The sequence below is a fragment of the Martes martes genome (assembly GCF_963455335.1).
Source record: "Martes martes genome assembly, chromosome: 4".
Classification (NCBI taxonomy): Eukaryota; Metazoa; Chordata; class Mammalia; order Carnivora; family Mustelidae; genus Martes; species Martes martes.
In genome coordinates this window covers 121,761,371-121,775,748 of record NC_137891.1, presented here as the reverse complement: position 1 = coordinate 121,775,748, position 14,378 = coordinate 121,761,371, and the positions used below count along the sequence as shown (strand labels likewise).

General features: G+C 38.9%; 1 protein-coding gene across 1 annotated transcript in view; it reads right to left on the bottom strand.

Annotated features, from left to right (window-relative positions):
- TTLL7 (tubulin tyrosine ligase like 7) overlaps positions 1-6,872 on the bottom strand; it is a 144,419-nt gene extending 137,547 nt beyond the window's left edge. Inside the window, exon 1 of the mRNA XM_080803176.1 lies at positions 6,440-6,872. The gene's annotated coding sequence lies outside the window, so the exon portion shown is untranslated. The remainder of the gene's footprint in view (positions 1-6,439) is intronic.
- Positions 6,873-14,378: the final 7,506 nt, after the last annotated feature.

The window sequence follows — 14,378 nt, the reverse complement described above, 5'->3', positions numbered from 1 at the left end:
ATTCTAGATTGAGACATACTAAGTAACTAAATGTTATCATCTTGCATGTGATCAAACCTAAAGCTAAATAAAAATGCCCCCATCTGGCTTCATGTAAATTGAGCTGATTATAGAAAGTGTCCAATTTCTATCATTCCTCTCCATAAAGTAGCTAGCATATATTTGTTGGGTAACTGCAGACTGACTGATTCTAAATATAAACCGAGTTGTGTGCTAAAATTATTGTCCTGATTTTTTAAGCAATCACTATGAGTATCACACATGGTTACAGATATTAAGTACCTTGAAAAAATAGTTTAAATAATAATGACAAAACTACACATGAAAATTTTCCCATTAAACATAATGATTCAAATTAAATCCATAATTGCTAACTTTTAATATTCCACACATATGGTCATCCATATCATAAAACCCATCAAACCGAGTATTCGGACCACATCAATTAAAGCAGATTTTACACAAAAGTTTTAAGTGAGATCACTTCTCTTACAAAAGAAACATGGTACTACCTTAAAAGAGAGGTATACTTAAGCAGCTCTAAAATCTAATCTAACAAAAAGCCTCAAAATAATCTTGAAGCTGTTGCCTGGATTATTGCTGATCCATCTTCCAAATCTACAAATGCTCAATTTACTTTAAAAAGTCCATTTCACAAAAATACACTAATGGAGGAGAAAGGAGAACTTGTGTAAAAATAAGCTAATGCCATCTTATTGAATTAGATGTGACACAGGCCAGACTTTGCAAAGTAGTGGGTAAAAGAGATAGAAATGTTTGAAATAATCCTTTGTCAAACATAATGTTCCATTTCACATGGCTAAGCAGAAGAACAAAATAACATAAAAGTTTGGAAACTCAGGAGCCACAACACAATTTTAAAAAATTCCAACAATGTGGATGGTTCAGGGTACCCAGTGAACCAAGAATACCATCAATTTCAAAGGGAAGGAGTTCTCAGACCTCTGGGTCAGCCTCGGAGAATACCCAGTGATCACTTGACCACCTAACTCCAAACCTTCAAAGGAGTCAAAGGAACATAGGTCAACCAGTCACTTGCAAGAAAAAGTGAAGGAAAAAAGAGTAAAACTGTTTTAGCACTCACCGCCCCAGAGCCCAAACAATCCCAGCACTTTGGCTTTGTCAACTACTATGTATACTATGGTGGGAGTGTGTAAACAAATAATGTTAAATGGGAATTAACATAAATAAGGGTAGTGGAGAAAAATAGACAAGCATATTTAAATTTAAGTTGTTTTACTTTAAGTTAACCCTAGGGAAACTGTTGGCTAAGCCCAGTTCAACTTTGACAGATAATACCTAAGAGGAATGGAAATAAATTTGCCACTTTCTAAGAGCTTAAGGAAATTGTTTTAAATAACATGTCTCAACTACGCACAGGACAAATTCTCCCTCAATGTCCAACTTCCACCAGAAATCATCTGTCAGGTCCTAAGAAGGGGGTGCTATTTTGGATTTGTAAAGTTGATGCTTCAGTTTTCATTTCCTTTCAGGTCTCCCAAGACTAATAGTGCATTATAAAAACTTGCCTATGCTCCGTACTTGTGCCCTCAAGGCACGTTCATATCCCAGTGATTCCACTTCCAATGGTCCCCAGTGACCCTTAATGGCCTCCCTGCCTCAATGGCTTCGGATATTCCAAGTGGGATGGGGGTAGGACCCAGAGGAAGCACAGGTGAGAGACTGTTCAGAGGAATAAGAGACCCAGCTAAAGCAAAGGAGGTAGTGTCACTGGTCACAACTGGTGGAGTAAGGGAGACATAGTCTCTCTCCTTCTTCTGGGGAATTTCCTTTAGTGGAGGATTACTGGAAACAAGGGGAAGGTAGAGGGTTACTGGAAACAAGGGGAAGAAAGCATCTGAATGCTCATAGGAAATGCTGGGAATGTTCTGTGTCTCTCAAACGCCACTGTTCTCAGAGGCTGTCTCTAGCAATGTACAAGGCAGAGGGGGCAGAAGTCGTCGATGTCCACCACACTCTCTTGTACCTTGTAACCAGGGCTTCTGCTGAGAACTGAAAGGAGGTCTGAAATTCCCACCCTCACCTACATGGATTCTCTAAATTAGAGTGCAAGAGTAAGTTCACATGTTTTACATTGTCAGGATACAGATACAGGAGGACGGAAGAAGTTGAAGTTTGAAAGACATAAGGGTGGGGGTAGATACTTGAAGGGAGGATGGAGGGAAGGAAATTGAGGCCCACAAAGACAATGGTAAAACCAGAAGGTAGTCCATTATATATTCTCATCACTGACTATAAACTCTTGCCAATTCACCAAACATGCTCTCCAGCTTCATTTATATCTTCTCTCCTCAGGCCCCAACTGCCTGCCTTTCTCCCACTGCTCATGACTTTTTTTTTTAATTGAAGTACAGTTGACATTCAATATTACATTGGTTTCAGGTGTAAAACAAAGTGATTTGACAATGCTATACATTATGCAATGCTCACCACTGCACCAAATAAGTACAGATATCATCTGTCACCATATAAAGTCATTATAATATTACTGACTATATTCTCTATGTTGTCCTTTTCATCCCCATGGCTTATTTATTTTATAACTGGAAGTTTGTACCTCTTAATCCCTTCCATCTGTTTTGCCAGTAGCCATGACTAAAATAGTTTTTCTAATCAAAAGAGGAGAGTGCCTGAAAAAGTATAAGCTGAGGACCCACAAATAGGTGTGAGTGTTAATTAATAATATGCCAATATCTTATAGTTAATTTGTGATATCCAAAGAACATGCAGAATCTAGTAGAGTTTCAAAAGTTGCATAAAATAGTCAAACTACACATCATAAGAAAAAATAACTGTAACTGTGTGATGGATATTAACTAGACTTAGTGTGGTGATCATCTGCAATATATATAAATATCAAGTCATTATGTTATACCTGAAACTGATATGTTATATGTCAATTATACCTCAATTAAAAAAAAAATTTGAACTAAGATTTCATACTTTTCAACCCAGAAATTTCATTTCTGAGGCTCTGCAGTAAGAAACCAACTTCTAAAATATAGAAAAAAGTTTATGAACAACGATGTTCACCACAGTGTTAGTTATTATCATCAAAAATGTAGCAATGCTGAGAAATGGTTAAGAAATGATCGTACATCTACCTAATGAAAAATTATGTAGATATTTTAAAAGTTCATTTTCCAGTTGTAATTAAGTGAAATTTAATGTTATAAAATTTAAAGTAGAAATATTTTTAAAAGTTATATATAAATATCATGATTAAAACCATGCACAGAAAAAAGAGTGGAAGAAAATATCAAAATCTTATCAAAATTTTTTTTCCTTTTTATATCCTTATAGTTTCTAAATTGTTCATAATTCTATAATGGAAAGGGAACACTTTTAAAAGGGCAAGCTTCTTTGAAAGAGGAAAAACGTTACTTGTGTAGAAAACTCTTTCTGGGTTCAGCTGACAATTAATCCTCTTCATATCAGTACCCAGGAACTAAAGCATTTTCTGGAAGGGCACTTGGAACAAGGAATATGGAGAATGTGAGCAAGACCAGCCAAAGAGAAACTTGGCCTGCTTAGTAACCTACACTGCTAGTTCCCTATCTATGACTACCAGATGAGGAGCAGAGTTCAGTGCCTGATATGCAAGGTTCTTCACAATTTGTCACTGTGCATTCAAACAGTATATGAGCACTTAGCTGAACTTCCTTGTCTGGCTTTGTCTTTCCTATGCAAATCCTTCCCATCTGGCAGAGTAATTTAATTCACTTCCATCCATGAAGAGTTTCCTGATTCTCTTACGAAATCAGCCTCTATGATTTCTCCTTCTTTGGGGGTTCATATAGCATTTACAGTACCTCCTTTCCCTGGTATTAGGCCAATTCTAATTATTTTGTTAATTATTCATGTGTAAGTAAATACCTCCCCAGCTAGACTTTAAGTTCCTCAAAGTCAAGAATTTGAAAGGTCTGCAGATGGTAATCATTCAACAAATACATACATTATATAGAAAGAGAGAGAAAAGAGTGAGAAAAGATGCAGTGCTAAAGTCAGGTTGGCATTATATTCATACTTGGTGATGTTTTCTAAATAAAATGTGTTGCCTCTATTTTAAAATGTTCCTGTTGGGGCACCTGGGTGGCTCAATGGGTTAAGCCTCTGCCTTCAGCTCAGGTCATGGTCTCAGGGTCCTGGGATCAAGGCCCACATCCAGCTCTCTGCTCATCAGGGAGCCTGCTTTCTCCTCTCTCTCTGCCTGCCTCTGTGCCTATTTGTGATTTCTTTCTCTGTATCAAATAAATAAGTTAAAATTTTTAAAAAAAAAGTTCCTGCTGACCATCACTAGGACATGCACTTTCTTTCTTTCTTTTTTTTTTTTTTAATAGCATTGGGATCATAGTTTTGCTTATTTATTCATACCAATTCTACCATCCTCCTTATAGTTAAACAGATTGGACTGCAAGATACCTCACTGAGGTTCAGGATATAGTCAACAACCACATAATCAACAAAAAGAAATGACCTCCAAGAAATCAAATTTGAGTCATCACATGATACTACTTCTCTTACAGTCTTGTGTGAACAACATATATAAATTTCTGCCTCCATTTTATGGCCTTATTTAGGCAATGGGCTTTAGTCTCTCAATATCCTCATTAATAATTCTTCAATGTAAATAGTTCAATACTTTAGAAATGACAAACTAAGATGATTATGTTCCTATCTGCCATCAAGTACTATTCCAGTACTTAGAGATAATGAGCATTTGTACTATAGCAATCTGCCTCCGGAGACATCAAGAAGAGTTTCACATCTTAAGGGAGAATATATAAATCATAAAGGAAAGCAAATCCAATGGCTAAACAACAGACAAAGAAAAACCCAGCATCCATTATTTTTTCAGGAGTACACAGGTCAATATAATTGTTGACTCTGAAGGGCAGAGCAAAAACAAATCAATGCAGTTTCCCTGTATCAGAACTATGTTTTGCTACAAATCACATATTTTTTGTAAGTCAATGTTCGTCCAGATTCCACCACTTACTAGCCACGTGATCTTGAACCTTCTATATCAGTTCCTTAGTCTGTAAAATGGAGTTATCACCTACTATGCCAAATCACAGTAGAAATGAATCAAATAACTATCAGTCTGGGTTTATCTGAGTTTATCAGTCACCCTATCAGGGGATGACACACCCCACAAAAACAGTTCAGTCACACACCCCATAAACTAGATAACCGTTCTTTTGCAAATGTTTCCATTAAGTTTTTAAAAAGAAAAACATTTCCAGGTGTTTTATTTTACTTTCCTAATTGATTTTTCCAACATTTGAGCATTCATCATATTTCACTGCCAAAAACACATTAAACATCTGCTAGACCTAGCTCTCCTTTGCAATGTTGTCTGGATATTTTTTGGCATATGTTTTCTAAGAAAATGGGTTTTTTTCCACATAATTCAAAGCCCTTTCTTACTAAAGGAACAATAATTCCATATACAGTAAGTTTACAGGTTGTTGCTAATTGTTTGAGATCACTCTTATGGAAAGTTAATTTTGTTTAATATCTAAGGGGCCATCTATATGTTCGCTTACATTTGGGACACACAGCTCTGTAATACAGGGGAAGATCCATGGGCTTTAGAGTCAGGGAGACTTGTATTCAAATTCCTGTTCTGTGACCTTGAGCATGTAATTTAACTTCCAGGCTCCTCACTTCCCACCTTTGGTTCTGGGTAGTTATGATGATTTAACAAAATAATACATCTAAAAGTAAGTGTCTAGACTCTGAAAGTATTATTTCCTACCTCCCTTACATCTTCTCCTCCTCTGCCAAGACCAAGCAAACCCACTCTGAACAAGACAACTTGGACGCCGCATCTGTTTCACACATTAGCAGGGGAATGCTATGCAATCAAAAACGGAGCGGACGATGGCTTCAATTAGGTAGCCAAGGGAGCAAGAAGTAAAGAAACTGACAGGTATAGCCAAGGGCCACATACTTCACTCGCATGTGGGAAAAGACACTAATCTGACACACTTTAAAGATTGCACGGCACACTCACAGAGGTTTGTACCACGCTCTGGGAAAAAGACGGAATTACGGAACAAGCCAGCAGGGAGCCTCCTTGTTCACCCGACCCGACCCCGCCCGCCCGGGTGGTACCTCAGAAGCCTAGAAACTGAGGTGACAGCACAGCGACTGACCTCGCCCCCACCGCCCCCCAACACACACACACACACCCTCCCCCATTCTGCCCAAATCTCTCTCGGGGCACGAATGGTGCTGAATCATTAGTCCTAACAGTAGCAGTTCCCGGTTCCGCCGCTCCCGCGAGAGCCAGTGTCCCTAGGGCTGTGACCGTCCCCGGTGGGGGCCAATACCTCGGGGCGGTGGGGGCAGTGAAAGGGGGCCGGGGAGGATCGGGGCAGCAGGTACTCACCGGGGTGAGGAAAGCCCAGCCCCGGTCCTCTCCTCCCCGCTGCAGGCGGTCCCTCCGCGGCCCCTCCGCTTCCCGGTTTCCGGCGGGCGGTTGCCCCCGGGGCCCGGCAGCCTGCGCTGGTGGTCCGGTGCTCCGCTCCGCCCGCCTGCCGCCCGAAGCAGCCACGGCTCGGGGCTCGGGCGCTCCACCCCGAGCAGCTGGAGCAGCGGTCGCTGCCGAAGGGGGTGGCGGCTACCGACGGGCCAGACCATTCGCGGGCTGCGACCGGGGGTGCGCGGCGTGCGGAGCGGGGCGGACGTGGAGGGCGCCGAGGACCGGCGGCGGTTGGGAGGAACCAAGAACGAGGGGAATCCTCCGCCTCCCAGCAGCGCCGGGAGGGCTTGGGGGCAGAAGCGACCAACAGAGGAGCCGCCGTTCTCCCCGACTGTTGACTGAACACAATCCCTTCTCTTTTCCGGGCACCCCCCTCCGGGTCCGCCTTGGTTCCGCTCAGGACTCCTTTAGAACGCGGCAAACAGAGGACCTAGCAACGGGTGCGCCTGGGCGGTGTCCCCTCCTGGGGAGATGCGAAAGGGCGCTGGCCGAGCCCTGCCTTCGTGCCACCTCCTCCTGCTCACAGTGGGGCCTTATGGCGCCAGTTTCTGGGGCATGCCTTACTCTAGACGTCTTCCCACAAAACAGAGAGGGAGATCTGGGTCCTTGAAGGGGCTCCTTAGATCTTTCACTTAAGCATCTTTGTGGAGCAAAGAATTAAAAGGTATCTAAGCCCAGCCTTAGAGTTAGAAAATAAAATTAAATGAGCCCCCATCCTATAGGTGCTTTGTAGATACAGGAAAGTAAGGGTCAGTCTTGAATCACAGAGTTACTGCTCCACAAATGTTGAACCACTACAGTTGGAAAATGTACATTTAGGAAACCCTTTTAACGGTTCTATAAAAGAGTAAACAAATACAAACATACTTCAGGTTCACTTTCCACCATTTTAAAGATTAGTGTCTTGGGAGTGAGGAGGAAATCATACCCTTATAAGAAATTAACTTTTATAGAACTAGAAAGAGAAGTTCCAGCCACGCGACATCCCTTAAACTTTTGTGAAAGCACTCGCGTGGTCCCTGCCCCTTTCACAACTAGGCTCAAGCAGGTTCGATTCAGACCATGGTGAAGGTGGAGACAAGTGTATAGTTTTCTTTACAGAAAGAAAGAAAAAAAAAAAAAGAGTTGACAACTACCTTTAAAATATAATTTAAAGGTGGGGGGTAAAGGCCCTCCAAATACCTGTTAAAAGCCCTTCCACTGTTAAAAGCCATTTACTCTGAATTAAGGGTTTTTTTTTTTAATTAAAAGCCATTTACTCTGTATTAAGGTTTTGTCCTTTTTTGAGTTAACAATTCTTTAACATAAATTGAGCACCTACTATGGACCACACTGAGTGTTTCCAGTTTTAATCCTTCATTTATTCTAAAAACTCTTGTAAAATTGGTGACATGGTTGCTATTTTTAAAATAGACTTGGGTCAGGAAGTTTGTTGTGCTGGGTTCACATCTCATAGCTAATGAGTGGCAGAACAAACATTGCAATCTGGAGTTTTTGACTAGTGTCTTTCCGCTAGAATGCTCCGGGAAACATACACTAACCCTTACCATATCCAGGATTGGCCCTTGAATGTGAGTTTATTTATCCTTCCTTTATGAAAACTAGGTTTCATGGTGGAGAAAAGGACATTTAAATATCTAAGGTGCATGTCACCCTGAGGTTAGAAGTAGAGATCTGAAAAAGGGGACTGTATTGCCAGAATTAACCTGGAAACATCAGGTTAATTTTTCTAAAAAATTAAAAAAAAAAAAAAACCTCATGGTTAGCGTCACATGAGGGTTAGGAGGAATTCACTACCTTTTTATTAATCATTTTTACATCATCATTTATACTATATTGTGCATGATACTACCCTTAAACTATTATTCTATATTAAGCTTTGTGCTATTATTCTTCCCAAAAAGGAGCAAGAGTTTTAAAATGGACTTAATGTCATGGGTCCTCATATACTTTACCAGGATTTAAGGAAATAGGCCATTAATAACTCTCACATCATGTTAAGGAAACTTTTTGAGAAATAAGGAATAAAATTTAATGGTTACCCCATATTGTGCCATTGTTACTATGTTAACTGTTATTGTAATTGTTCACACATCAGTACCAGCAAAACAGAAATCCCCAGAGTACCATGTTGCTGAGGAGCTAGAGTTCTAGATCCCTAGTGAGGCTAGGCATCTGTGACTCAGGGCTGGGATGCCCTCACCCTCAGAAATATGTGATTCTTCTCTCCATATGTAGTTTCACTTTCAAAGGAGACAAAAAAAGGAATAGAATTGCAGAAGACAAGATACATTTTGAATTAGTATTCTCTCTCTGACTGATAGGGATATGAGAAGGAAAGAAAAGGTCTCAGGTGGTTTACCTAAGACCAAACTGTGATTTAGAAGCTGGTTACCCATGACATCTCCCACCATCTGTCTGTATAAGTTGAACTTCTTGGAGGGTATGTTTCTGAATGAAGAAGGAACGGGACATTTTGTGCCGGTGGCCTTGAGAAACTGTCAAAAGGAATGAAGGGAATAGTGTGATGCCTGCATTCCCTCCTCTCCCACAGAGTCTTCAAATGCTTTTGAGCCCATTGGGGAAAGAAGTTAGGGTCAGTAACTGAGGAATTATTTTCACAAATGACTTTGTGCAATTACGGGTATAAGAAGTACTGTTTTGGACCCTAGTGACACAGAGCTAGGGGAGAGGGCCATTCTCTCACCCAGTCTGCCATAGACCTTCGTGCAACCTTGCCACCAATAAGGAAGGGCTCTGCCAGGGAAGGTATATTCTTATAAAGGGCATTGGCAGCCAGTACACAGTCAAGATAACTTGACTAGGAGCCCAGAGCATTAGTAGAATTGTTCCAGAGCACCTGGGAAAACCCTCTGGGGATTTCCTGTCACAAATGAGGGAGGTTGGTGGGGGAAAGTGATTGTTAAACTTAGATGATTATTAAACCTTATGTAGGCTACAGTATTAAGGTGAATTTATTTGTATTCACAAAACCAGCATGACCTGCGGACATTCAAATATTACTTTTAAAATGAAAAAATAAGAGAACTGGAGACAAAGAAAATAGGTAATCCCTTTGATAAAACTACAGTATGAGCCACACCATGTTGAACTTCGATTCAAGAGTATTAAATACCTGGGTGTCTGGGTGGCTCAGTCAGTTAAGCATCCGACTGTTGATTTCAGCTCAGGTCATGATCTCAGCATCATGAGTTCAAGCCCTGCATTCAGTACACATATGTATTGAAATCAATAAAATGTACTTCTCACTGAGGATTACTGTTAAAAAAAATAAAGAATATTAAATACCTACTATGTATTGGCCACATACTAAGGCCAAGGTATGACATTAACATCCCAAAGTACTCTTGCTGAGAATATTTAGTAGCATTATTTCTGTTTGTTTTTAACTATTACTTTTTTAATCATAGTATTTCTTTTTCTAATTTAATTTAATTTATTTTTTCAATGTTCCAAGATTCATTGTTTATGCACCACACCCAGTGCTCCATGCAATACGTGCCCTCCCTAATACCCACCGCCAGTCTCACCCAATCACCCAACCCCCGCCCCTCCAAAACCCTCAGTTTGTTTCTCAGAGTCCACAGTCTCTCATGGTTTGTCTCCCTCTCCAATTCCCCCAACTCACTTCTCTCCATCTCCCAATGTCTTCAGTGTTACTCCTTATGCTCCACAAGTAAGTGAATCCATGATAACTGACTCTCTCTGCTTGACTTATTTCACTTAGCATAATCTCCTCCAGTCCTGTCCATGTTGATACAAAAGTTGGGTATTCATCCTTTCTGATGGAGGCATAATACTCCATTGTATATATGGACCATATCTTCTTTATCCATTCGTCTGTTAAAGGGCATCTTGGTTTTTCCCACAGTTTGCTGACTGTAGCCATTGCTGCTATGAACTTTGGGGTACAGATTGCCCTTCTTTTCACTATATCTGTATCTTTGGGGTAAATACGCAGTAGTGCAATTGCCGGATCATAGGGTAGCTCTATTTTTAATTTCTTAAGGAATCTCCACACTGTTTTTCAAAGTAGCTGCACCAACTTGCATTCCCACCAACAGCGTAAGAAGGTTAGTAATATTTCTGCGGTAAGTACTATTATTATGTGAAGTACTATTCTTATCCTCATTTTATAGGTGAAAAAACTGAGAATTACAACAATTAATTTCTCAAAGGTAACACAGCTAGAAAGTGGCCAAGCTGGGTTTCAAACCCAAACCAACACATGACATTACTTTCCACATATCTTTACTGCCTCCTGCTAGGAAGAAAGCAGGTTGTACATTGTAATTTTTGTTACAATAGAAAATCTATTTTATATCTGTTCTTTAAAATCTATTTTCAACTCTCCCCTTAAAAGGAAATGAGTCACTTCCAAAGAGGGTTTAAATGAGAGTCCTCCCAATGGAAACATTGGGTACTCTTTTCCAGGTTTCTGTGCTCAGAAAAGAAACCCTAAAACAAGAAGTGATCATTGTAGCATAGAGTTGGCCTGTGATTTCTAAATTCTTGCTACAGATTCTGATTCCAGGAACTCTTGGGTGAGAACTTGGAATCTATATTCTTATTAATCACCATAAGTGATCCTAATGCACAACTGTTTGACCAGTTTGACCACACCATACAGCACAGCATCATGGGGCTCACTAACCTCCAGTCTCCTAGACTTAACCCTCTAACCCCATCACTTGTTGAAAAGGAAATGGAAGGCTAGTACTCACCTTTATTATACAGAAATGTATTTATTAAATTTTTACTGCCTTTTTCAGTATTCTTTTGATCATTCTGAAAAGTCTTCAGAAATCTTCAAGTTAAAGATTATACTCATTCACAATTACTATTGTATGTGGATACTTGGAACTCAGGGCTTTTTTCAATTATTACTTTAGAGTAATAATTTTACTCTAATTTTACTTTAGAGAAAAAAAGAGACTAATTAGAACAGCATTTAATTTATGTACTAATTTCTGGAGAATTATCATGTTGATAACAGTAAGTCATTCCATCCAACATAATAGACTTCTTCAATTTTTTCTATTTTATCTTGCATTTCCCAAGAATATTCTTATAACTTTTTCATGTATGTTCTGCACATCTCTTACCAAATTATTTTTTGGCATTTGTCTTCCAAATGAAATATTCTTCCCACTTACTTTTCTATGAGATTTTGCTTAAATAGAGATGGGTTATTTCTATAATTTATTTTTTGTTAATCCAACACAGCAAATTCTCTTACTGCTTTTTCATGAAAATCTCTTGGGCTTCTAAGAAAACAGGTGTATCATAGCATCTGGCAATTTATCTCTTTTTCTGTTATTTATACCTATTATATTATTTACATTTGCTAGAATCACCAATACAAGTGATTATAGTGTTGCCTGTCTCATTCTTGATTTTTAGTGAAATATTTAATTTTTACCCTTTAAGATTTGTTATTGGGCTTTTATTTATTGCATAAATAATTTCCTTCTGTTCCTGTTTTGCTCCAAATTTCTCTTGGCGTTGGTTGCTTGACCTTTACCTAATGGCATTTCACCACCTATTGATAACAGTTGGGTTTTTCCCCTTTAATTTTTAATGTAATCAATATGTAGATAGACTTCCTGGAATTGAACTGCCTTTTCACTCCTATGAGGCTGTTTTGTCACAAGTGGATTAGTCTTTTGTTTCATTCCTCTATTATATTCTCTAATATATTATTTAAACATGTGGCTTTTATAGTCGGAGATGAAATTGGCCCATACTTTGTCATTGTTGTTGTTGTAGTCCTTTTTGGTTTTGGTATTGAGATATTCTGGGTTCACAAAATGAACTGGAGAATTTCAGTCTTTTTCTAAGTCCCACAATAGTTTAAATAATATTGGAATTATCTATTCCTTAATGGTCGGATTAAAAATTCAGCTGTGAATCCATCTGCCTGCTGCCTTTTTCAATAGGAAACCATTAATCACCTTTTCTATCTCTTCTGTAATAATTGGTCTACTTAAATTTTCACTTTTTCTGGGCCATTTGTGATAATGTATATTTTCCTAAGAAAATATTCTTTTCTCCTAGGTTTTTATTTTTTTAATGTACTCTTCCAGAGTCACCTTTAGTATTGACTTAAAATTCTTTTCATCTCTTTCCTACTTTCACATTGTTAATCTTGCCCAGCTGTCAGGTTCGAGTCCTGAGAAGAGGAGGGCTCAAGAAAAACTAAAGCCTGTTTTATTGGAAACCCAGTAAGACATTGAAGGCACAAAACATTAATATTTGGGACCGCCCTGACAGAGAGGGGTGGGAATCTTTTTGTTTAATTTGGGGGTTATTGCTCCTTATTTGTTTTCCTAATTTCAGCTGGGCCCATTCTGAGGACACGAACTTATCACAGGGATCAGCAATACCAGCAAACTAGAGAGGAACAGCACCAAAGACAGCAAGAGAGTCTGATGTCTTACAAGCTCAAGCAGAGGGGAAGGAAAATGGCAAATGCATTATGGTAACTGGATGTCCTAAGTTCTGAGGCAACTGTGGCCAGACTCATTTCCCTCCCTGAAATAACTGAGGAACACACCGAGTGGAATTAAAGGTACTTCAGGAGAAGATGAAGAAAGAACCTAGAAAAGATGGAAAAAGAAAGCAAACAAGAATACTAATTGTTATCGTTACAGTGCCTAGACTTTACCCATAGCTACTGAAGTTTAAGGAAACAATTTTGTAATCAGAGTTTGATGGAGAAGAAAACTGAGTCACAGGACCATTTCCAGAGTCAAAGAAGAAGTCGAAGACCGATCCAAGGATAACATCTAGCTTCTCTAGCTTGTAACCCATAATGTTACCCCTCTTTCACTTAGGAAGGAATGATTCAAAATAAATCACCAACAAGGCATATAAGAAATAAAAACTCTCAAATATTTGCCTTGCTGACTTTGACTCTATGATTTTACGATTGGATCTGAAGGACTACAAAGTTACCTTACCTTACCAAGCAAAGAGAGTGATCTTCAGTCTGTGGCAGGTTTCCATATAAGACTGATATGTTTTGAAGAAGAAAAGTGGTCCTTCCTCTGCAGGGCAACACCGCTTCTTCATTCCATCAAGGATGTGGTTTAAGGCTGTTTGATACTCCAATGACAGACACCTTTTTTCTTATAATTGTAATTTGTATGGTTATTTTAAGGGTGAGACTATAACATTTATGGTTGATAATTATAATAAACCAATTTGTTAATAACAGGGTTTCAGTTCGTCAAGTTCATCTCCAGAAAAAATTGTAAATAACTTAATCTAAATCATCTGGAAAAGGTATGAGCCTGGTAGATTATTATGGTACGAGAACTAATAATAATGGATTTTTTATGATGATAGTTATTTTTATTCACTTTTCAATAAGTAAAATACACTATACTAAGTACTTCATACAATCCTCACTTAAAGCCCATGAAGAAACTGTATCACTCCCACCTTATAGGTTTAAAAACTGAAATTTTAAGTGTATTAAGTAAGTTCCCCAGTGTTACAAAGCTAGAAATTGCCAAAGTGGGACTTAAGTGCAAGTTTTTCTAAATCTAGCTCTCTCTGATTCCTAAGCTCCCATCCTTATTGCTCTGCTCTATTGCTTTACTAAGAGAAGCTGATATATTCCATCCATTTGTGGACCCAAGTATTCCAGACATTTGACATTTTATCACCAGGCCAGTTCCTTATTGCCAGGCAAGTAATACAAAATTAAACTTACAAAACTTTTGGCTCACTCTCACATTCCAAGAAGAGTAATTTCCTTAGAAGTACAAAGAATGAAAATCTGACTCACAAGAAATAATTCTATCAAATATATTTCTGT